Raw genomic sequence first — 24,682 nt, 5'->3', positions numbered from 1 at the left:
AGAAATTAAAAAAATATATATCAACAAAGAAGCACCAAATAGCTCCATACTATATACTATATCAGTTGTTTAGTAAATGTTACTACGGGGAGACAGATATTTTATCCCGTTGTTTTTGCCACGAAACTATAATACAAAGAATCCCAAATAACAATGATTCAAAGTATATAAGTAAGAGAAAATACTATCAGGTCACATTGAAAACACAGGCAGTGGAACATTTGCCACCCCTCCCCCTTCTCTATTTTGACGAATTTTAATTCTAAATACAAATGTTTATGTTTTATTTCTTATAGTCAGAGAGACAGATGCCTCTATTTTAAATTCTGTAGTCCTTTTACAGTCTTATGTAGACTACTACTGTATTATAAAAATACATAAGCTGAGAAACAAAGCTGTATTTCTTCGTCCGATCGTGTAGTTTGTGCTATAAACATGGCGGAAAGACTGGTGTATATGCAACTAAAGAACTGATTCTGGTAAACCATTGTGCAGCCGGAAATCTCTTTGGTGAGAAAAATCTTGACTATTAACAAATCAAAAACCACGTTAAAAACATGGAAATTGGCCAGGGTGGACATATTTTTTGTTCATTTGCAACTTTTTGATAAATAGAAGTTTCATGGAAGTGTTATCACAAAGCCTTTACATGGACAAGTGCTGACCTTGACTTTAGACCTTGAGTTAGGGTGATAACAACTACTTAGCGGTAGTTCAAACAACTATTTACTGTTATAAATAGACACATCGTCAGGTAATATGTCAGCATCCTCACAATGTCAAGGTTTTGTGATTGCCTTCATACGAATGGAGGAGGTACGTAATAACAAAGTCTTGTCGCTGTTAGAAAGATAATATGTGTTTGTATCGGGGCCCAGATTTCATTCACAGAACCAGAAGACCTACAGCACTAAATTAGATAACGACATTTCCTTCGTCAAACGCCAAGCGGAGGGCCGGGGTTCGAATCCAGGCCGCGACAGACCTAAGTCGTTACAACTCCTTAGGATCTCCGTAATGGTGCAAATGCGGGAGTGATTCACTCCCGCAACATTTTCGATCATTCTAAACATTTGCTGACTTTCTTTACGTAAATAAAATGATATTTCATGTTTCTTAGTCAATATATAAATTTACAACCCGCAACTTACGATTTGTGAGGTTCTATTCTACAGGTTGCAACAATTTCGATATATTCCTATTTCTCGATTCATATTTGTGCGCCATGTTTGATGTACTGAAGTTTCAACTTCCGATTGTCAAGTCATTTGCATATGCCATATAAGGTAGTATTTACAGCAAAGGACAAGGACGGAGGCGAAAGCTATTTCGTCGGTATTAAAAAAGTTTAGTTTTAATATGAAGGTAAAAAACGAACAGCAGACTGTAAATTCTACGCAACCATGTAATTTTCCTTTCTTTGTCGGAGTGGCTCGAGTAACTACAATGTTTAGGTTTTTCAGTAGATCCACCTACGAGATCCCGCGATAACAAGCATGGCGGAGCAGACGAAGAATTTTGCAAGCTGTAAATGATGTTTAATGAAAAACACTTTTATTAGACATGCCCAAGCACAAAGTTGGTATTCCTTTTGGTATTAACAACATTTGGGACTAATTCACGGAGCTTATCATCGGTTATTCATAAAATTATTTTGCACCATTACGGAGATCCATGGAATTGTAGCCCTATCCCGAAAACGTCAGAATAAAAACAATCGGATAGGGCTACATTATTGCAGCTATGAGAGTTCCATCGCCAAACGCTCGGCATCAGGTGTGAATGTCACGGGTCCTCGGAGATGACCTTATAAACGGATGTCCCGTGTCACAGTAGGTGTGGCACGCTAAAGAACCTCACTGCTCAATGTCCGCAAGTGCCGAGCAAAGGCCTGAAGCCCTTCACCAGTCTTGGTGACGTCTCCATATGAGTGAAAAATTCTCTAGAGAGACGTTAAACAAGATACAATCAATCAATCGCCAAACATTTGGTGTCAGACTTGAAAGTTACTTAACAATCACAAACAAACGTTTGGTATCAGACGTGAAAGTTACTTAACAATCACAAACAAACGCTGCACAAAACGAATTATTAAACAATTGCTACGTTTTACACTGGCTTCCATATGATTGAGTAAATTTTCCTATGAAAATCTGCTGTATGAACAATTCTAAGCACCTTGTTATCAGACATCACATCACTAAGTAGATAGTTTCTTATAGAAAAAGAAAATTTGATGTCAAACTACTGAGTTATGACACTTATTCTTACAATACATAATAATTAAATATATTCTTTCTTAATATTAATATAAAACGAACTATTAAAAATTATGCACATACAAAGATATACTTGTATTCAATCTATTAATAGAGTAGTGGTAAATATGCAGTTGTTGAATTTTACATTTGTAAACTGAGTGTTGTAAATGCATAAATTTAAACAAGAGATGTTTGTAAAACACATATGCCCCCCCCCCCCATGGTGCAAAATTGAAAGGGTTATACACACACCATTTAATTGATAGTAGTGTCATCAATTCAAAATATTGAGCAGACAATATATTCCTATGTCAAGAGTGGATTGACCATGTGACCTAAAAATCAATAGGGGTTATCTACTCCTTATGTTGTATCAGTGTACCAAGTTTGGTGTCAATCAAGCAAATGCTTCTTAAAATATAGGAGACAATATATTACTATGTCCAGTTCAACCATTGACCTTTGACCTAAAAATCAATAGGGGTAATCTTCTCCTGAAGATGTGGCAGTGTACTAAGTTTGATATCTGTCAAGCAAAGGGTTATCAACATATTTAGTGGACAGTATATTACTATGTCCAGTTTGACCCTTGACCACGTGACCTCAAAATCAATAGGGGTCATATTCTCCTGAAGATGTACCAGTGTACCAAGTTTGATGTCTGTCAAGCAAAGGTTTCTCAAGATATTGAACGGGCAGTATATTCCTATGTCCAGTTTTACCCTTGACCTTTAATCATGTGACCTTAAAATCGACAGAGGTCATCTTCTCCTGAAGATATACCAGTGTATGAAGTTTGATGTCTGTCAGGCAAAGGGTTATAAAGATATTGAGCTGACAGTATATTTACTAGGTCCAGTTTGACCTTTGACCGTGTGACATCAAAATCAATAGGGGTCATCTTCTCCTAAAGATGTACCAGTGTACCAAGTTTGATGTCTGTCAAGCAAAGGTTTCTCAAGATATTGAACGAACAGTATATTCTTATGTCCAGTGTGACCCTTGAGCTTTGACCATGTGACCTCAAAATCAATAGGGGTCATCTTCTTCTTAAGATGTACCGGTGTACTAAGTTTGATTTCTGTCAAGCAAAGGGTTCTCAAGATATTGAACGCAGAGTATATTCCTATGTCCAGTTTGACCCTTGACCATGTGACCTCAAAATCAATAGGGGTCATCTTCTTCTGAAGATGTACCGGTGTACCAAGTTTGATGTCTGTCAAGCAAGGGGTTCTTTAGACATTGAATGGTCAGTATATTCCTATGTCCAGTTTGACGCTTGACCATAAAATCAATAGGGGTTATCTATTCCTTAGGATGTACCAGTGTACCAAAGTTGATGTCTGTCAAGCAAAGGGCTCTCAAAATATTGAGCGGATATTATATTCCTATGTCAAGAGTAGATTGGCCCTTGAACTTTGACCTTTTGACCTGAAAAACAATAGGGGTCCTCTTCTAATCATAACCAATACACATATGAAATATCATTATCATCAAGTGAATGGTTCTCAAGATATTGAGCGGGCAACATGTGGTCTACCGACCAACAGGTGCAAACCAATATGTCCCTCTTCTTTGAAGGGGGGCATAATTATCAAATTACATGTATAATGATTTTTTAAAATATCAAACTCGGAGTCATACTTCAATATCACAGTTTTTTCAGTGGTTTATTTCTGCACTTTATTCATTACTACCGCGAGGACATCATCTTTGTCAAGTTAAGGCTAACGGCGGGTGCGACCGGTCGACAGGGTATGCTTCCTGATCCCACCTCTGGTTTGTCCAACTCTCTATTTTGTATTGCTTATGGGAGTTATACGATTGATCACTGTTCGTTACCTTCACCTTTCATACTATACACTTTTAGTAAGTAACCAGGGACTTACCAATAATTCTAGGTTCATGAACTTTACAATTTTGGTGGTTATAACTAGGAGGCAGGTTCATTTGCTAGTTCCTTGGGGATCAGGGTTAGAATAGGGTCAGTACCCTCGTGCTTATCGTAAGAGGCGACTAAATGGGGCGGTCCTTCGGATGAGACCGCAAAATCCGAGGTCCCGTGTCACAGCAGGCGTGGTACGATAAAGATCCCTCCCTGCTAAAAGGCCGTAAGCGCCGAGCATAGACCTCAATTTTGCAGCTCTTCACCGACAATGATGACGTCTCCATATGAGTGAAAGATTCTTGAGAGGGACGTTAAACTACACACCTTATCAATAATTTGCTAGATTTTATTAGTCCCCTACCGAAGAAGTCGAAGGAGACTTTAGGTTTGCGCTCCGTTCGTCTGTCGGTCTGTTCGTCAGTCCTGCAAATCAGTTTTCCGGACTTTTGTTTATGTGCTTGCAGATATTCATTTGATATTTGGTACATTGCTTTGCCATACAAGTTACAGATCAAGTTCGAAATTCGTCTCGGTCCATTGATTTTTCACTAAGTTATGGCCCTTGGACTTAGAAAAATAGCATGAATAGTCAGTTTTCCTAACTTTTTTTTTGGGGGGGGGGTGTTTTGGGGGGTTGTGCTTACAGATATTCATTTGATATTCAGTACATCAAAATTATTATTTTGCTATAACAAGTTACAGATCGATTTTGAAGTTTTCCTGGTCTCAAGACCATAGACTGAGAATAGACTTCAGTCTAAATTTCAAATCCAGCTAACCTTTGAAATAATTTTCATAAACAAATAAATTTTTCAGCATATGTTTGCATTTGGATTTTTTTTTTATCAACCTGCAGTTTTTTTTTTAAACATCTGTGCTACATAAATCCGAAGATACATGTATAAGTAATCAAAAGTTTGACTTCAGTTTATTCTCGGTTTAAAGTCTTGGGGGCTGGTCTAGTCTTTGTACCTGAATAGTAGTTGATTTCCAACCATTCCTATCCTGGTTTCCCAATCTTCCCTTTTACCATAACCTTGGTCTCATAATGAACTTCGAATATTGTTGAGGTCCAATAATTTTTGCCTCCGGTAGGGGACTACATATTTGTATGTATTTGCTATGCAATACTCTCAGAATGCTTGTTTTTATGAGAAATTATTAAATTTTGTAAATGTAAGGCAATTTCGACATATGAACCATACTAGTATATCCCCCACCTTATGGTCTGACTCCCAGGTCACCAGTTTGTCAGTTTTTGTAAGGCCACTAAATGAAAAGTAAGATGTGATTCTCAATCAATGTTTAATAAAGTCAGCTTTGTACCAAATAAACTCAGAAGTGCATCTTATCATGGACTAACTGGAACAATACAGTGATTCTACTCAAGATGAGTTTCATCGACTGTCCAGGAGTTTGTTATGACGAGTAAGAGCTTACGATTGATAAACAATGTTCGCGCTGAAAGACAAGGAGAAAGTAAACAGATCTTTGTCTCCTGTTGCCAAACTAACTATAACACACAGTACTGAAAGACTGCAACGATTTTAATTCTGCTGAGCGATTAGACCAACAAAAAAAGACACTGAAACAGATGAAGCATAATTAAATTTACACTGAGAAGTGTCATGTCCCGAGCATTAGTTTGATTAGGTATCATCATGCCACGCTTACAATCAAAACATTGAAACTAATGTGTAGTACAGGACTTCCTCAAGATGAAGCACGTTCATGACGATAACTAAGTCCCTATCACACCAGAGAGGATGGAGACAGCTATATATGTGCCTGTGACGGTCAACCAATTCATTAAGTTAATTTAAAACGAAATCCTTAACTAATCGATGTACGGAAGTCCTTAAGATACTTTATCACGTTTGGATTCCCACTGGAAGTACATACAGATCAGAAGAGAAACTCTGACACAAATTTGGTTAAAGCTCTCTGACATTTCATGTACTTAAAATACTCTTAGAGTCCTAGTTCTTAACGTCAAATAGGTAAGGCGCAATACTACAATGCTGCAGAGCATCCGGCGTTAGACTGAGAACAATAAGACCTGGGACCAAGACTCACTTCACTTTTCAGTACACTGTCAAACTGGTTGTTAATCCAGTGTTCTCATACGTTAATGTGAGATAATCCTTCCTGACGGACATACATAATATTCCAGAAAGCCTTATCACTCTAGACACAGTGACTAGAGAATAAAGATACCCCAAACGTCTTGCAGACGTTGACCGAGATACATATACACGCCAGGATTTACATAATCCACAGCTTCGTCATAAACGAAATCATAATTTGTAAATATACATGTATAAGCACAATTATGAGCGTTGATCTGGTTTTAACATTGTACGGTAATATTTAGTCAGTCACCTGCATTGCTCTCTCTCTCTCTCTCTCTCTCTCTCTCTCTCTCTCTCTCTCTCGTGCGTGTGTGTGAATATTTATGGCTAAAATATAGGTTTCCGTCTGCTACATAATCGTACGTAACATTAAAAAAATCTTGAACCAAGGTAATGTCTGAGAAAAATAGCTACCGACTTTATACCAATCCCACATGTTGGAAATTGATCCCGTTGAATTCTAATCCGAATTTATACCTACGGACCATAATCAAAGGCCCCAAGAAGTAGTTAGCCGGCATCCTTGAAATTGCAGATTTTTACTTGTTTATTTTACTTCTCTTCGTGAATTTTTTGTTCATATTATAGCACGAGTTGTTAAGACACAAAACCTGTACAAATAACTTCAATTATTTCCTCATGACTGATTCTGCAACTCTAACACTTTGAAAACCAATGTATTTTGTGAGTTGTTTCACCCTCGATTTCTTTCTTTATAATCGCATAATGCCGCATTATATCAGGGCTGGAAAAATCTCTACAAAGATTACCATTTCAAAGGTGGGAATTACTGATGATTTGGGGGAAGGATTATTATCCTGTCGTTTGGTCGAATGTTGTCTGACGTTTTCATACCAATTCTATAGCCTTCTTTTCATATTGATTTTAACTAAGGATTTTCCGTTTCCCTGTTCAAAAAAGAGGATTCACAGTGGATATGACCGGTCAACAGGGGAAGCTTACTTCTATTAGGTACCTGATCCCTCTTATAGTGTTCCTAGGGGTCAATCTTCACCTTTTTCACTATTTGTAAATACAATATCTGACAGACTCTCCAATAAATGCATATCACAACAGTTGACAGTATATATAGTTTGTCTAAAGAGTAAATTGAAATGCAACATTCATTGCCTAAATAGGCTAATTGCATTCAGCGCATCTGCGTGTCTCGATTTTTCTGAAGAAAATTTAGCGATTACTAGTTTAATTTATACACAGGGACATGGGGCACGGATTATGCAACATGCCCCCCCCCCTTTTTTTTAATCAGGGATCTACACACTTTTTATACTAATAATTTGTAAATATACAAAATGGTCCCGTAGGGATCCGGGTTACAAAAGGTCCTCGGTACCCCTTGCTTGTCATAAGAGGCGATTAAATGGGGCGGTCTTTCGGACAAAAAAGAGGCCCCGTGTCACAGCAGGTGTGGCACAATAAAGATACCTCCCTGCTCAAAGTCCGTAAGCGCCGAACATAGGCTTAACTTTTGCAGACCTTCACCGGCAATGGTGACGTCTTCATACGAGTGAAAAATTATCGAGCGGGACGTTAAACAATATACAATCAATCAATCATCTAAAATGTAATTTTTCGTCTCTGTTACGTATTACAAAGTAGTAATAATCATGTTTCCGGTAGAAGGAAATGAACTTACTGATGAAAGGTGAAGATAACGAACAGTGATCAATCTCATAACTCCTTTAACCAATACAAAGTAGATAGTTGGGCAAACACGGACCCCTGGACACACCAGAGGTGGGATCAGGTGCTTAGGAGGAGTAAGCATCCCCTGTCGACCGGTCACACCCGCCGTGAGCCCTATATCCTGTTCAGGTAAACGGAGTTATACGTAGTCAAAATCAGTGTGCTAAGAACGGCCTAACAATCGGTATGAAACACGTCAGACAACATTTGACCCAATGATAGGTTGTATTGACGAACTAGATCGTTATAACGACCATATAATTTGCGAAATGCTGACTTCAATCGAGACTGTTGAAACTCCTGTACCATCAACTTGTTTGTCAGTAGCTTGCCTCGATTTAAAAACTGACTATACGCAGAACAAGCTCTTGCGTATCGAATTAGTTGAGAGATATAAACAACGTACATTGTATGCAGGTGATAATGGAATATTGCTACATAAATAGGGGAAGTTGACGATGGAGAAGCTGAAATCATCCCGTTTGTCATACAGTTGAGTTGTCAGTTTGCCGTTAATGTCTACTTTTAATAAAATATCTAAGTATGAAGCAGAAGTGGACGACTCTGTGGTGTCCTTTTTTTCGAGCTCACAGGGATAAATCGAATCGGCATATGAATGAAAGTTATTATTGTTAATAGACAAAACGTCGTCGATATATCTAAATGTCGAATTGAAGGCCACAGGAAGATATTGTTTTTCTTCTCGCGTAGAAGTTTTTGAATAAATTCTGCTTCATATGAATATAGAAACAGGTCAGCTAACAAAGGGACACAATTGGTGCCCATGGGATTTCCAACAGATTGTTGGAAGACCTGATCACCAAAGACCACGAAGATATTGTCAATGAGGAACTGTAGCATATTTTTTATTTCAACTTCAGAGTACTTGTGCGTGGAATCAGAGTGGTGTTTCATAAAGTAAGTGTTTGGATGACTGATATGAATATTCCCTTTTTCCATTTTTGTTGAAGAAGCAACTGTCTATGATGTCAAAAAGTCTAGTCTTTAATTTATCGTGAGGAATGGTGTTTTGTGTTGAAAAGTCATAGGTTTTGATGTTATTGATTTGGGAAAAGTTTTGCGATTTCATATTAGCTAAAAGTTCTTTAGAATTTTTTAGAGTCCACATATGATTAACACCACTTCTGGCATATGTAGTCGCACAGTAAGTTTAACTTTCTCCTTCGCACTGTTAGTATTTTCGTGAGGAGCAAAGATAGGGGCTTGGTAGAGCACTTACTGTATCCAGCAATCTATCTTTGTTTTTAAGGGTTTTTATGTAGTTTAGGAATCCAGTATAGGTACGGTAACTCATATTCATTCGACCCATTGACTGGGATATTAAATGTGTCTAAAACTGAAGCATGTTTTTGAAGATTTTCATCTTTTGAAAGGGCAGTTGGAGTATAAGTACGATTACCAATAGTGGAATTAATTGATTATGTTTCTTTTTAGCAATCGCTGAAAAATTCACTGATAATTCACTAATTTTACTAATACGTAATAGAAACGGAAATAACATTTTCCGATATTTTTTTTATACATGGTTACGAAACAAAAGTAATAATAATAATGGAAATAAAAGAGGTAAGGTTGGGGATGCATGATCCATGCCTCAAGGCCTGTGATTTAACATGGATTTATTCTAACGAACGAAGGGAAGGGATGCTCTGACTTCAAGTGAGCCCAGGCGAGAGTTAAGGTAAATACACTGACAAATATTACACCTGATTATTTGTCATAAAAAGGGAAACCACTGTGTGTTGTATCAACGCACCTAAAATTGTGATTTCTCGTATAAATATGAAAATGTACGCCAAAATATACAAAAGTATCATTACTTTGTTATTCCCTCGCGCAACTAGTTGCGGAGGGGATATAGCACCGATAAAGTGTGTGGATGCTGTGTCCATTATAAACTTGTTGGCAAAATTTAAAGAGAACCCTTGCACTAAAGATGATCAAACTTCGTATACCTCTGTGGTATTGTGAGAGGACGAACTCTATTCAATTTCAAGTAAATTGGTGAAATATATTTCAAAACATCGCGTCATCAAAAAATTTAAAAAATGGAATTTTATGTATAAGTTAACAATACACACTTTCGGATAAAGTGCAAGTAAAATAAGAATAGTAAGACTTCCGGTATATGGACATCGTGCACAAATTCAAGCAAGTTGGTGACCAAACTTTGTGTTTGTTTGTCACCATTTTATCGAACGTTAGCATGCACTAATCTAGAAACGTTGTGTATTCATGAATTAGAAGTGTCATTCATCAACGGACTTTGAGTAATTAAAGTAATTTGATAAACATATTTTTATGAACAACGCGGTTTCATTACCACTCGTGTCAGTTAACAATATAGAATTAATCCGTGAGGCATTGGGAAGTACGTAATTCTTGAAAAGAAAATAAGACATTTGACAAGCTCCAGCAATCTCTCATCACCGGGATACTGTCGCCCCGTGATATACGTGATGTGTTTTTGCTAGGAATAAGGGAAACTGCCCAACCACGTATGCATTCCCCCCATATTTCCCCACAAAATGTTTTGCTCCTGTCTGTTGGTTAGTTGGTACACCTAGTGTTGTCCACTTAATATATTTTGGAACCTTTCCTTGATACAAAAAATGAGACCTATTTTAAAAGAGAGATGGGGGTGATGTGAGCAGCAAGGGAGGAAGGAGAGGTATACATTGTATATGAATTGAAAGTAGTTTCTACATGATAAATACTTCATATTATTTACTCTCATCAAAGCTATATATATATATATATATATATATATATATATATATATATATATATATTGTGTGTGTGTGGATTAATCCATCTTGATTTTCTACAAAAGAATTTGGCCTCATTCCTCATCTATGCCTAAATAATGCATATGTTCATGAAAGGTGAAGATAACGAACAATGATCAATCTCATAACTCCTAGAAGCAATACAATATAGAGAATTGGGCAAATACGGACCATTGGATATACATGAACCAGAGGTGGGATCAGGTGCCTAGGAGGAGAGTTAGCATCCTCTATCGACCGGTCACACCCGTCGTCAGCCCTATATCACGATCAAGTAAACGGGGTAATCCGTAGTTTGTAAAGAACGGTCTCATCTCAGAAAGCATTTGACCCAATAACAAGTTGTATTGGCAAACTAGATTGTTATAAGGACGATAGAATTTGCGAATTGCTGACTTTAAACAAGACTGTTGAAACCTCTACACCATCAACTTGTTACTTCAGACAGCATTTGACGCATTGATTGGGTCAAGTAAATATAGGTTGTATTGACAAACGAGATCGTTATAACAACCATAGAATTTGCGAAATGCTGACTTTAAACAAGACTGTTGAAACCCCTGTAACGCTCAGCTCCAATAGATGGTCTACACGGCGATGGTGTCTTGTGCGTTATTATACCTGCACTTTCTAAAGAAAGCTCGGGTATATTGTTACCCTGGTCCGTCTGTCTGTCACACTTTCTTCTTCCTCAAACTCCTCTATGTTTAAAGCAGTAACCAATTAATCTTTTGGAATATGATTGGTGGTGTCCTGTAGATGTGCAACAAGGTTTCGGAATTTTCAGTTTTACCCCTGGGGTAAAATTATGTGTTTTCCAGAAATACCTGGTTCCCAGAACTCCCGTATATTTTACGCAGTATGCAGTAGATATGCAAAAAGGTTTCGGAATTTTCATTTTCACACTGGGGGCCAAATGAAAGTAGAAAAGAATGTTTTTCTATATAAAAAAAACAACAACAACAAACAACACGGGTTCCCAGAACTCCTCTTACATTTTACACAGTAGGCAAATCACCTTTTGGAATGTAATTGGGCATTATTGGGGTGTCCTATAGATGTGAAATAAGGTTTCATAATTCTTGTTTACCATAGGGGCAAATCGGGTGGGGAAAACGACGAACAAAAGCCTGGTGCTCAGTACATTGTGCCGTGTTCAATGAGAATGTATTTGCTTCAAGGGTTGGAATCTCGACCATTTTAAAGATATTTGAAGAATCAGACAATGATGGAGGTTGGGATGACCCCAGGACACTTGCCCATCAGAATACTTGATGCATCTTGATATGTGCAGCAGGAATATATATAGTTTAGGCGTCAGAACCTCAGTTGTTTTAATTATATTTCAACAATTATTAAATAAGGTTTTGGATGACCCTAAAGCACTTGCCCAACAGAATACTCAATGCAATTTGACATGTGCAGCAAGAATATATATGAAATGTTATACGGCCTTTTTTGCTAGTTACAGGAGCATGGCGTAGAGTACACGTGCGGGTATAATTACTGTCTTATCAAATTGTTTTCTTCAAGATTAGCTGCAGAACTGTAGCTCTCTGGAGGGAAATTGGAACAGACCAGAGAGCTACAGATCCCTGGAGCGATTTCATCTGAAATATATTGCTTAAAACAACAATAAGGATAGTAATTAACATAGACTTTATTGTTTTGAATTAGAATGAGTATAGAAATCCTCGGAGTTCGATTTAACTGACTACCTAACATGGCTACAAGAAATCATTTGCAATTGAAACTGTGAGTTTTCAGTTCGCATGGGACTTTAATGAATGTTCGAAGGTACGTTTGGGTACAAGTATAGTGGCAATATATGCAAGGAGTTTTAAATTAAAATTTGGAGACGGTGATGCAAGATTACATCGATATAAGATTACAGCGCGCAGAAAACTTTTATAAGAGATGGATCTGTAGCTCCCTGGTCTGTCCCTATTTCCCCTCACAGAGTTACAATTCTGCAGCTACTTCAGAATATGCATGTATTATCGGTAGAAATTGCACTGGAAAATTGTTGCCATCCTCTCCATTTAAAATATCTAATGCATCGGTTTGGTTATAAATCAGGAAATCACGGAGTGTAATATACCATTCAAGTCCATCACTGGAGAAGCATTCTAAGCGCTCTGTATAATTATTGAATGTATTTACATCACAATGTATTACAGCACAGAATTGGATATTTCCTTTTCCAGAAAGTTTCGTCCCATCCTTCATATTTCGTAATCCCCATAAAATACCTTGAAGAATTCTTCTTGTGTTATTGGAGGCCAATTCTTCCCATTTTCGTGGTTAGCTTCTGACTTAGCGAGCTGCATATAGGTGAGAAGTTCTGAATACAGCAAAACTCTATACATTTTGTTTCTAAAGAGCAGCACAGCTTCTGTTTGTCTAACAATATGTTCATGTATACAGCTTCTGTTTGTCTAACAATATGTACATGTATACAGCTTCTGTTTGTCTAACAATATGTAGTACTGTACATGTTTACAGCTTCTGTTTGCCTAACAATATGTATGTTTATTGACTAAATCCATTATCATGCAGTTTTAAATACAGTATTTTAATGTAAATTATATGTAAATAGAAAAGGTAGGTTATTTTCACAAAAGTTTTAATTACACTGTTTTGGGGATTGCAGTGAAAATTGCGAAAATCAAACTGAGAAAAGACTACAAACACTGTTACAGATTTGTAAATTTAAGTGAACCAAGTGCAGAGGAAAATTTTTTCAAACAACAGATACAATCTTTTAAAAAAAAATTGTATCTGAACAACAAAAACGTGTAGAAAGCGAACAGTAATCTATCTCTTAAATCCTGTCAAGAATACAAAAGTTAGAATAGGGTGAACACGGACCCCTAGAAACAGCAGGGGTGGGGCCAGTGTGTAAATTCAATTGAACATTGAGCCTAGATGGACCAATTTTTGGGTGAAAAGTTTTAACTAGAACAACACTACAAGCAGGGTGACTCGGGTTAGTGTTCCGGTTCTTGAATCTCTTGTGTGAACCTTCGCTCTTCCAAAACCAGAAGGCCCTAGATAATATTGCGTTATGTCTTTTAAATGTACAAGATTTATTGTACAGAACCCTGTCTCCGGTCGTCCTTTATCAAATTTAGTGTATATCCGTCAGTCTTCTACTTCTGTACCCAAATTCCCAAATGTTTGTTATTTTGCCAACCAAATATGCAAAACTTACGAATCCCGACACACACGAGCCAATTATTCTACTCAGAATAATATATTGGTATCGATTCATTTAAAATAGCTCTATGGAAGTACAACATGAGCCAATATCAATTCTCATGACATTCATCAAATAAAACTAAATTGAACTATAGAATTTCCTTTTTTGTTTAATCGTTAGCCGATTGATGAATAATTCCGAATACAACGTTGATGCACCTGAAGAATTAACAAACCTGTCTGGTGTAATGATAATGCGAGGCAATTATCTTAGGAGATCACGGCAATTATCTTAAGTGGTTGAGGTACCTATATTAGGTGGTGGAGGTACCTATTTTAGGAAGTTGAATCAAACATATAAATACTGAGATTTTAATTTATGAGAATACAATCACTAATTTTGAACACGTACATTAAATCATTTGAACTTTGAAGGCCGTACCTGGCTTTTATCACACTTTTTGGTAGTGTGGATTCATTGTCTAAAAACGCACACTCTCAAGTATTTGAACCCTTCCAGGTGAAGAGGTACAAAAACATAGAAATTTGTTTTACAATTCCTATCAAGTTAATTTTGCGCAGGAAAACTCCATCTTTTTGTAAGCGCTTGTAGTGACAGCTCCCTACACAGTAAACAGCTCTCTACATAGTAAACAGTTCTCTACATAGTAAACAACATCATTTTTACGTAGATGTTTTGTAAAATACTTGATAAAAGATACTTGCGTTAATATGATTAGAATTTCGAAATCTCTAACATAGGGAGAATTAAATACAATGTATATGTTGAACTGTTTACTACACAACATATTGGAAATTAGGTTAATTCCTTACCATTCTGCTGTTGTCACTATGCCTTTGATATTCCACAAGCGTCTGAGGTACAGAAACTCTACCGACTAAAGAGCACACTTTATTAAATGTTCATGCAAAACATGTATTTAATGCAAGTAATATATTCATGCATAACAATTTGGTTGGTCGTTTTTCATATTTAGCAGAAATTTAATTACGTTCTGTGTCGAAATTAATTATGTTTTTACTAATTGAAGCACAGAGGTAGAGGACAATAATAAATCGCCCAGTATTTACGATAACAATACTCTTTTTTCTTATTTTGTACTCAAAAACAAAGTGTCAAAAAGTTCATGTCTGTGCTATAGGTACAAAATCATCGTATAATATGCACTTTCATTACATTTACTCTTCTCATATGATCAGTCCACACATATCTAATCACTCAAATACCACGCAACACAATACATAGGTTTTTCGTTTATTTGTTTAATGTCCCTTCGTAAATTTCTAGAAGTCGCCAACTGTAGGCGAAGTACCACAAATTTAGGCACCGTCAGCATGCCCAGGGGTCTTTTTCATTGTGACATCGCTTTTTAAGGACCAGTGACTATCGAGCATTTAGCGAAGGAACACTTACTACCTATAGTGGACCAAATTTCTTACTCCCCAATTTAATAATTTCTAAATTTTACAAACCTTTTCAATTAGATAATTTGTAATTCAAAATATCGTCTGCTAACTAAAAAGCTAACCTTTTAAGCACAAAGAATTCAAGAACGAGTTCGTAGCCACTGGACCGTTGCGGATTTTGTTAATTTGAAATGGTTTTACTCGCTTCCTTTTTCAAACTTATTTGTTTTCTTGTTCTCTATGCACTCATCTGTTTGTGGAAAAAACAATTACTGTAGTCAAATGCGGCGCACGTTAACAAAAGCACTTGACATGGTCCATGCTGTGGTACTACTAAACAGAGTACGTTAGAGTACGCTGGTAAAATTTCAAATTTAATGCAATTTAATTGTTAATTTGTATATATACCACTTAAATAAACATGATTATAAAATAATATTTGTCAAAAGTTTTAGATGCAATGCGCTGGTATTTTATGTAAATCTGATCGGGGTCGGGACAAACGGTAAAATGTAATTCAAAATAATTCCTAAAATAATGAAAAGAAAGAAAATATATTCCAGATATATATTTATTAGGTTAAACTAAAGTAAGAACACCTACGAACAGCAGTTAAATTGCATTAAATTATGAAATTTTACCAAAGTACTCTAACGTACTCTGTTTAGAAGGACCGTCCATGCTGGGCGCAGTTTACGAGAGGTTCGCTTCCTTCCATTACACTCGGTATTTTGCGAAAAACTTTCAGATGCACAATGTAGGAAACAAAGAAAGTCAATTACATTGATCATTTTCACAGGTTGCTAGAAATTTCAAGAGACCACAAGACCATCGTAAACCTAATCCGAAAATTCATTGGAACCGGAAGTGTAGCGGATCTACACCGACGGCTCAAACGGCGTGCAACAACCCATCAACAGGACCGCTACACAAGAGTTACCCATTTACGTGACAGACATTTGACAGCTCGAGCAACAGCAAAGCGCACATTGGGGACACATGGAAAACCCCTCAGTGATCAAACTGTGAGAAAGAGGCTTAACGAAGGAGGATTGCGGGTAATAAGACCTTATGTAGGATTGATATTGTCTGCAAGACATATGCAACTTCGAATAGCGTGGACAAGACATCAGAAGTATACGTGCGCGTACTGGGAACAAGTTCTTTTCACAGGTAAGTCCAGATTCAATTTAAGGCGATCAGATGGACTATCCCGCGTCTACCGCAGAATTGGGAAACGATATATTGACACATGTGTCAGGAAATAAGGGCAGTTTGGATGTGGTTCTGTCTAACACAGCGGAAATATCGTTTCACACTCAATCACCAATGATCCCGATCCACCAGAACCTGAATGCAGCGAGGTAACAAAACCTTGCCCTTCAGCCACTAGCAATTCCGCACATCGAAGCAAATCGCAGAATGGCCCTTATACAGGATAATTCGACTCCACACACAGCAAGAATCACCCCAACAGATGCTGCAGGTTCATAATATTCGTGTAATTGACTGGCCCCCTTGCAGCCCAGATCTCTGTCCTATTGAACATGTATTGGACGAGGTAGACAAGCGAGCAAGACAACTTCCCCAGACGCAAAACCTATAGTCGTTATAGCGATCTAGTCTGCCAATACAACCTATCATTGGGTCCAACGCTGTCTGACATGTTTCATGCCGTTTGTTTGGCCATTCTTGGCACACTGATTTTGACTACGTATAACTCCGTTTACCTGATCTAGGGCTCACAGCGGGTGTGACCGGTCTACAGGGAATGCTTACTCCTCTTAGGCACCTGATCCCACCTCTGGTATATCCAGGGATCCGTCTTTGCCCAACTCTCTGTTTTGTATTGCTTATAGGAGATATGAGATTGATCACTGTTCGTTATCTTCGCCTTTCATCATAAAGAAATATATGGGCGGACATATTGTGACAGTTAGTTACAAAAGTGGGCGGACATATTGTGTAGGCGAACATATAGCGACAGTTTGGCAAAAAAAATTGGGCGGAGTTTTGGTGCAGGCGAACATATAGTGACAGTATGGTACAAAATAGGGCGGACATTTAGTGCAGGCGGACATAAATTATAGTGCAGGCGGATATACAGCATAGGGACTCAACACTTAATGAGTAATTTCTTTTATTTACATTTATATTCATTCTTCAACCACCCGAGACTCGGATGACCTATTGCTATTGGTCTTGTGTAAAACTTATACGGTACCAATTTTGATGCACCAGATGCGCATTTCGACAAATAACGTCTCTTCAGTGATGTTCAACCGAAATGTTTGAAATCTGAAATAACTATGAAGTTTTAGAGCTAAATATAGCCAAAAACAGCGTGCCCAAAAAGTGGAGCCAAATTCGTCCAAGGATAAGAGCTACATGTATGCATGAGGGAGATAATCCTTAATTTTGAAATGAATTTCTAAATTTTATAACAGCAATTAAATATACATCCATATTTTCAAGCTAGTAACGAAGTACTTAGCTACTGGTCTGTAGAGACCCTCGGGGACTAACAGTCCACCAGCAGAGGTCTCGACCCAGGGGTCATAATGTAAAACTTATACGGTACCAATTTTGATGCACCAGATGCGCATTTCGACAAATAATGTCTCTTCAGTGATGCTCAACCGAAATGTTTGAAATCCGAAATAACTATGAAGTTTTAGAGCTAAATATAGCCAAAAACAGCGTGCCCATAAAGTGGAGCCAAATTCGTCCAAGGATAAGAGCTACATGTATGCATGAGGGAGATAATCCTTAATTTTGAAATGAATTTCTAAATTTTATAACTGCAATTAAATATACATCCGTATTTTCAAGCTAGTAACGAAGTACTTAGCTACTGGGCTGTCGTCGTGCGTCATCTGTTAATAATTGAACATTGTTTTGATAACTACCATTCCAATCTTTACAAATTTGGTATGAAGCCAGTGGCGTAGCTTCCATTGAGGCAACCGAGGCAGCTGCTTCGGTAAAAAAAAAAAAAACAACACCTTTTACGTTGTTAAAATGTCGATAGCTTCTGGGGGGCGCACACCCCCACCCCCCCCCCACCCCCCAGCCTCGGTAATATTCGAACCCAAGCTACGCCTATGGAAGCATATTTGGGACAAGAGATATAAATTGACAATCTCAGGATTTCTGCACCCCAGGATCCTTAGGGGCAGGGCAACAATTGACAAATTTTTCAAAATATCTTTTCTACAATCGCACTTCTGCTTCATACTAACTTTATGACAAACAGGGTGATTTCAGCTTCTCCATCGTCAACTTCCCATATTTATGTAGCAATATTCCATTATCACCTGCATATGGTGTTTATATCTCTCAACTGATTCGATACGCAAGAGCTTGTTCTGTGTATGGTCAGTTTTTATCAGTTTAAATCGAGGCAAGCTACTGACAAACAAGTTGATGGTACAGGGGTTTCAACAGTTTCGTTTAAAGTCAGCATTTCGCAAATTCTATGGTCGTTATAACGATATAGTTTACCAATACAACCTATCATTGGGTCAAATGCTGTCTGACTGTTTCACACCGATTATCAGACCGTTCTTGGAACACTGATTTTGACTACGGATAACTCCGTTTACCTTACCAAGATATAGGGCTCACGGCGGGTGTGACCGGTCAACAGTGGATGTTTACTCCTCCTAGGCACCTGACCCCACCTCTGGTGTGTCCAGGGGTCCATGTTGGCCCAACTATCTATTTTGTATTGCTTATAGGAATTATGAGTTTGATCACTGTTTATTATCTTCACCTTTCATCTGTAAGAAAAACTAAATGCATAACTATGCCAGGTCTCTATCATCATTGTAAATTTTATTATACCCCCCGCAACAAGTTGTGGGGGGGGGGGGGGGTATACTGGAATCGGGTTGTCCGTCTGTCTGTCCGTCCGTCCGTCTGTAGACGCAATGGTTTCTGGGCTCTAAAGCATTATCCTTTCCACCTACAGTCACCATATCATACATATGGACTACCCATGGGATGAAGATGTTCCCTATCGATTTTGGGGTGAAAAGGTCAAAGGTCAAGCGCACGGGACATCGAAGTAGCAATATGGTTTCCGGGCTCTAAAGCGTTATCCTTTCCACCTACAGTCACCATATCATACATATGGACTACCCATGGGATGAAGATGTTCCCTATCGATTTTGGGGTGAAAAGGTCAAAGGTCAAGCGCACGGGACATCGAAGTAGCAATATGGTTTCCGGGCTCTAAAGCGTTATCCTTTCCACCTACAGTCACCATATCATACATATGGACTACCCATGGGATGAAGACGTTCCCTATCGATTTTGGGGTCAAAAGGTCAAAGGTCAAACGCACTGGACATCGAAGTAGCAATATGGTTTCCGGGCTCTAAAGCGTTATCCTTTCCACCTACAGTCACCATATCATACATATGGACTACCCATGGGATGAAGATGTTCCCTATCAATTTTGGGGTCAAAGGTCAAGTGCACTGGACATCGAAGTAGCAATATGGTTTCCATTTAAATTCTTTAATGGCTTTTTGCTGTGTTCCTAGATACCTTTTGGATCATAATACTGAAGTTTTACCTATTACCAACACCCTTTGGGAGATTGGGGTAAGCGGGGGGTATTCTTGGTGAGCATTGCTCACAGAACCTCTTGTTATCCCTGCTGTACATTTGTAGTTGTTCTGACTTCAGGGTGGGGCCAAACTTGGCATATTGTATTAATGCATATGTGTAAAACATTTAAATAACATTTTCTATGCTATTGATAAGAAATGAAACTTATAATTCTTTATTTGATACATGTATTTGATTGATCACTGTTCGTTATCTTCGCCTTTCATGTATCAAATGAAAAATTGGACGGAAAACTTCATCAATAGCGCATTGATGAAAAGGTTTTTCGTCCAATTTTTCGTTTGATACATGCATCAAATAAAGAATTATAAGTTTTATTTCTTATCATTTCATTATGTTTTTAAAATAGCAAAAGAAATAGTTTCTCAAATCAAAAAGCTTGAATGAATGTTTTTGAAATTACGCGTAGGAATACCTATACGTAACAATGTAACAACAGCAAAAGTGGCTGTGTGTTCAGGTCACTTGTCAGTGGCCTAGAGGGTTACTGTGCAAAATTAAATGGATTATACACCAAATTGGATGTATACCGCATTGTGTTCGAGGAGACGTTGAACACCGGTTGTGTCGTAGGAACGGTGGAATGCGACTCAGTTCCATTTTAACATCAAGTAAAATGCTCAACACCTCTTCATCTAAATTGCCTTCTTTGACTGAGCCCCATATATAACGCAGTTCAATTTCATTAATATCTCGCAGATCAAAAGTTGCTGCATGCTCCGTCATGTTATCGAACACGTAAAGCAGATGATATAGGCCTGCATACCTGGAATTCGTGTTTACAAACTGTTTACTTCTAGCATCTACCAGTCAGTGTCCTAAGCTACGTCATCAAGTTGACTATTCTGCCACGTCATCACTAGGCCTATGTGTCACAATGTGTTGTGTCTTTAAATTAATTTGTATCTTATTCATATCTTTGGTTGTGTTTATTTTTGGTAGCATCAAACGAATACATTTCGTTTACAATGCTTGTGTTGAAATTCCCGTTCTATAAATAGCGCTAAAATTAGAACGGGGAAGACGTATTCTAGAGAAAAGTAGTCCCGCGTGCTTAGTGCAGATGAACTCCGGACGAAATTTTTTTTAACTAAGAAATCAAACGAATTTCCATCCAACCAGGATCGTTGTTAAGTCATCACTTTACAAGTTATTAAATGATACAATATTGAAATTAATTGCCTTTATCATTGAAAGACTTTAATTAATTGATGTTTTCCGCCACACTCAACAATTTTTCAGTTATCCGGTGGTGTCCAGTTTTTATTGGTGGAAGAGAGAACCCAGATACAATGTACCTGGGAAGAGACCACCGACCTTCCGAAAGTAAACTGGGAAACTTTCTCACTTACCGGCGCGAGCGGGATTCGATATTGTAAAACAAACCCAAATGCATATTAAGGAAATGCAGAAAGTGATGTACCAAAATTGTGAATTTCGCAATCCCAGGATTCTGACTCCATTTTGGGTCCAAAATATCATGTATTGTTAATATAGCATATATTATGTAAAGTCTGGCATCAGTGAAAGCACTTTCGGGGTCATTTGTATTTTAAAAACACATCTTGTTTTATATTACTGCTGAATATTAGAATTTAGATTAGATATGCAGAACAAGAAAATTATATTTACTTCAGATTCCATATTCCTTGGCGCTAGTGATGCTTTTAACTAATACTCAGGTGACCGATAAGGCCTATGGGTCTCTTGTTCTTTAAATTTTAAAAATTGAAAGAAAATACTTTGACATGTACTTCGGTAGACTTGGCATCTTGTTAGAATACGAATCTTAAAAGTTAAAGTTCTGACAAAAACACTTCAGTGTGAAAATTTAGCGGCTTTGAACTCGTAACAAGTGAAATTTTCCTTGAATTGATCTTGTAGTAAAATGTGAATGGCCGCCATAATTTTAAAGACTACCTGACTAACGTTGTTATATCGTCATCACGGGGTAAAGTTTATCATTTTTATAAAAGACTTAGATCAAAACAGTTTTAAGGCTGCTGATATATAACACATGGAGCTATAGTCTGATTATACACCATGTATTATCATTCGTCAATTTCATCTTTGTAGAGTGTATAACGACTGGGTATAGTAGTTGATCCAAGTAATCAATATGTCAATAGCATCTGAAGCAATATTTGCCTGGGACAAGCATAAAGACGAGGATTTACGTCTTTTTTCGTGTATTTTTAACTATACAATGCATATGTGTCTAAACCACAAAATCGGGAAAAGTATTGAAAACGTATGATCCATTCCTATGGTCTATGTGAATGTCAGACGGAAATTAATTTCGGAGAAAGTTTAACAGGAACGTGATGTTAATCATTGATTAGAAGGGGTTACTCTTCCATGCTCATATCTTCCTCCAATGACATGAAATCTACATGATTTAAACTTATTTGTATTGATAGTTTCACCAAGTATGAGAAAAATCTACTGACATATGTGTACATATATGATCAACATTCGTGTTAAATTTGCTAATGGGATGTAAAACAAAAAACAAGCAACTTAAATGTTTTATCCATACACGCACAATCATTCCATATTTTTCATCGCTGTGTACATTATCCATACACGCACAATCATTCCATATTTTTCATCGCTGTGTACAGGTAATTTTATTCGGGCCCTGTTTTGCCCATGTGAAAATCCTATAATACCCCACTACTAGTTCCAAGCCTGGAAAAAAAGTTACATGTTCTTATAAACTGGAAAGTACGGAGTCCCTGGAGGGCCATACTTACTGGAAAGTACGGATTCTCTGGAGGGCCGTACTTACTGGAAAGTACGGATTCCCTGGAGGGCCGTACTTACGACTTTTCTTTTAAAGACAAACCGGCCATGGTGGTCTAGAGGTAGAGCGTTCACCTCGCATGTGGAAGGTCGGGGTTCGAATCCCGGCCGCTACAGACCTAAGTCGTTAAAACAAGTAGTGACAGTTCCATCGCCAAACGATCGGCATTAATGTAAATTTTCGGAGATGACCTTTAAAACGGTTGTCCGGTGTCACAAAAAGTGTGGCACGCTAAAGAACCTGCACTACTCAATGGCCGTAAGAGCCGAGCATAGGCCTAAATTTGAAGCCCGTCACCTGTCTTCGTTAGGGCTGAGTATTGGTCAGAAAATTTCGATACGATACGATATCAAATTTAACAATACATGATATATCGGTTTTTATTATTTATTAATGTAAAATCAACAACAACAAAACCCCAGATAAGAACAAAAAATGAAAACATAAAACAATTTTTTTTTGTTCTTCCTCCTGGGACAAAGTAAAAAAGAAGAGAATTACAATCAGTAACTGAATTTCAATCGAAGTATATAAATTCACGATTTCGTGCAGAGTAGCAACTATTTATTTTTTTTCAATATGTCCCTAAATCTAATTAATAATCTCGTTACAAACTGATGTCATTACGAAGGCAAGAAAATCATACATATACATAGCCAACATCTCCAGAGGCACGAGTTGTCTTGCTGCGTTTATGAAAGTTGAGGATAATGAACAGTGATCAATCTCATATATCCTGTAAGAGTTGGACAAAAACGGACCCCAGGATATACCAGAGGTGGGTCAGGTTATTTAACGCAATATTGTGGTGTCAGTGCAAACGAAATATCAGATTCGTTGTCCCTCCCTACATGGCAACTACTGCTGAACACAGATTGCATTTTGCTTGCTTTTTTAAAATTTTATTGTCGTTTTTTATGTTTGTTTGTTTGTTTGGTTGGGTTTTTTTTTTTTTTTCATTGCTGAAATAATATTCCAGCATTTCAATTTTCTCGATGACATTGTGTATAAGTGATATTAGGAAGGTCGATCCCGATCAAAATTATTGATTGATTAATTTGATGTTTTTTGCCACATTCAACAATTTTTCAGTTATATAGTGGTGCCCAGGTTTTTGATGGTGGAAGAGAGAACCCAGATACAATGTACCTGGGAAGAGATCACTGACCTTCCGAAAGTAAACTGGGAAACTTTCTCACTTAACAGCGCGAGCGGGATTCGAACCCGCGCCGACCAGAGGTGAGAGGCCGTGTGATTTTGAGCGCGATGCTTTAATCACTCGGCCACGAAAGTTCACATGAATTTGCAAAGAAATATATCGGTAGGTGAATCGAAGGTTATGCATCGATACTCGGCACAGAGTTGAATATCGATACAATGTATATATCGAGATCTCGATATATCGGTGCACCCTTAATACATGTACCATTCCACGAACTCTATGACCGGCATCAGAAGTTTTATATACGGCAAGATGCACATCAAACCAAAGAATAGAGGCATGTTGGGGAACCCTTCGAAAATTGGGGATTCATTGGTGGATAAATCTTTTTAAAGATTTTCGGGACTGTAACTTGATTCAGTTGTGAAGGAGTGTTTAGGATTTTGTTTCATGAATTCTCTGTTTTATTGTAATTTTTTTTTATTATTAATGGGGCTTTATCTATTAGCAATAATTATTTTTATTCATATGTCGATTCGATATATCTCCACTCTCCTGCGCTCAAAATAGAAGACACCACAGAGTCTTCTACATCTGCATGATACTTCGATGTTTTATTGAACATAGAGGTTATGGAAAACTAAGAACT

General features: G+C 37.6%; 1 protein-coding gene across 2 annotated transcripts in view; it reads right to left on the bottom strand.

Moving 5' to 3' along the window:
* Window positions 1–14,956, bottom strand: part of LOC125671839 (substance-P receptor-like) — a 56,222-nt gene extending 41,266 nt beyond the window's left edge. The window contains exon 1 of one of the 2 annotated variants that reach the window (XM_048907792.2): window positions 14,834–14,956. The gene's annotated coding sequence lies outside the window, so the exon portion shown is untranslated. The remainder of the gene's footprint in view (window positions 1–14,833) is intronic. The other variant, XM_048907793.2, reaches the window with a different exon arrangement.
* Between the last annotated feature and the right edge of the window lie 9,726 nt (window positions 14,957–24,682).

This window comes from Ostrea edulis, chromosome 4 (genome assembly GCF_947568905.1).
Source record: "Ostrea edulis chromosome 4, xbOstEdul1.1, whole genome shotgun sequence".
Lineage (NCBI taxonomy): Eukaryota > Metazoa > Mollusca > Bivalvia > Ostreida > Ostreidae > Ostrea > Ostrea edulis.
The sequence above is the reverse complement of the archived record's forward strand: the minus strand, read 5'-3'. Positions and strand labels throughout refer to the sequence as shown.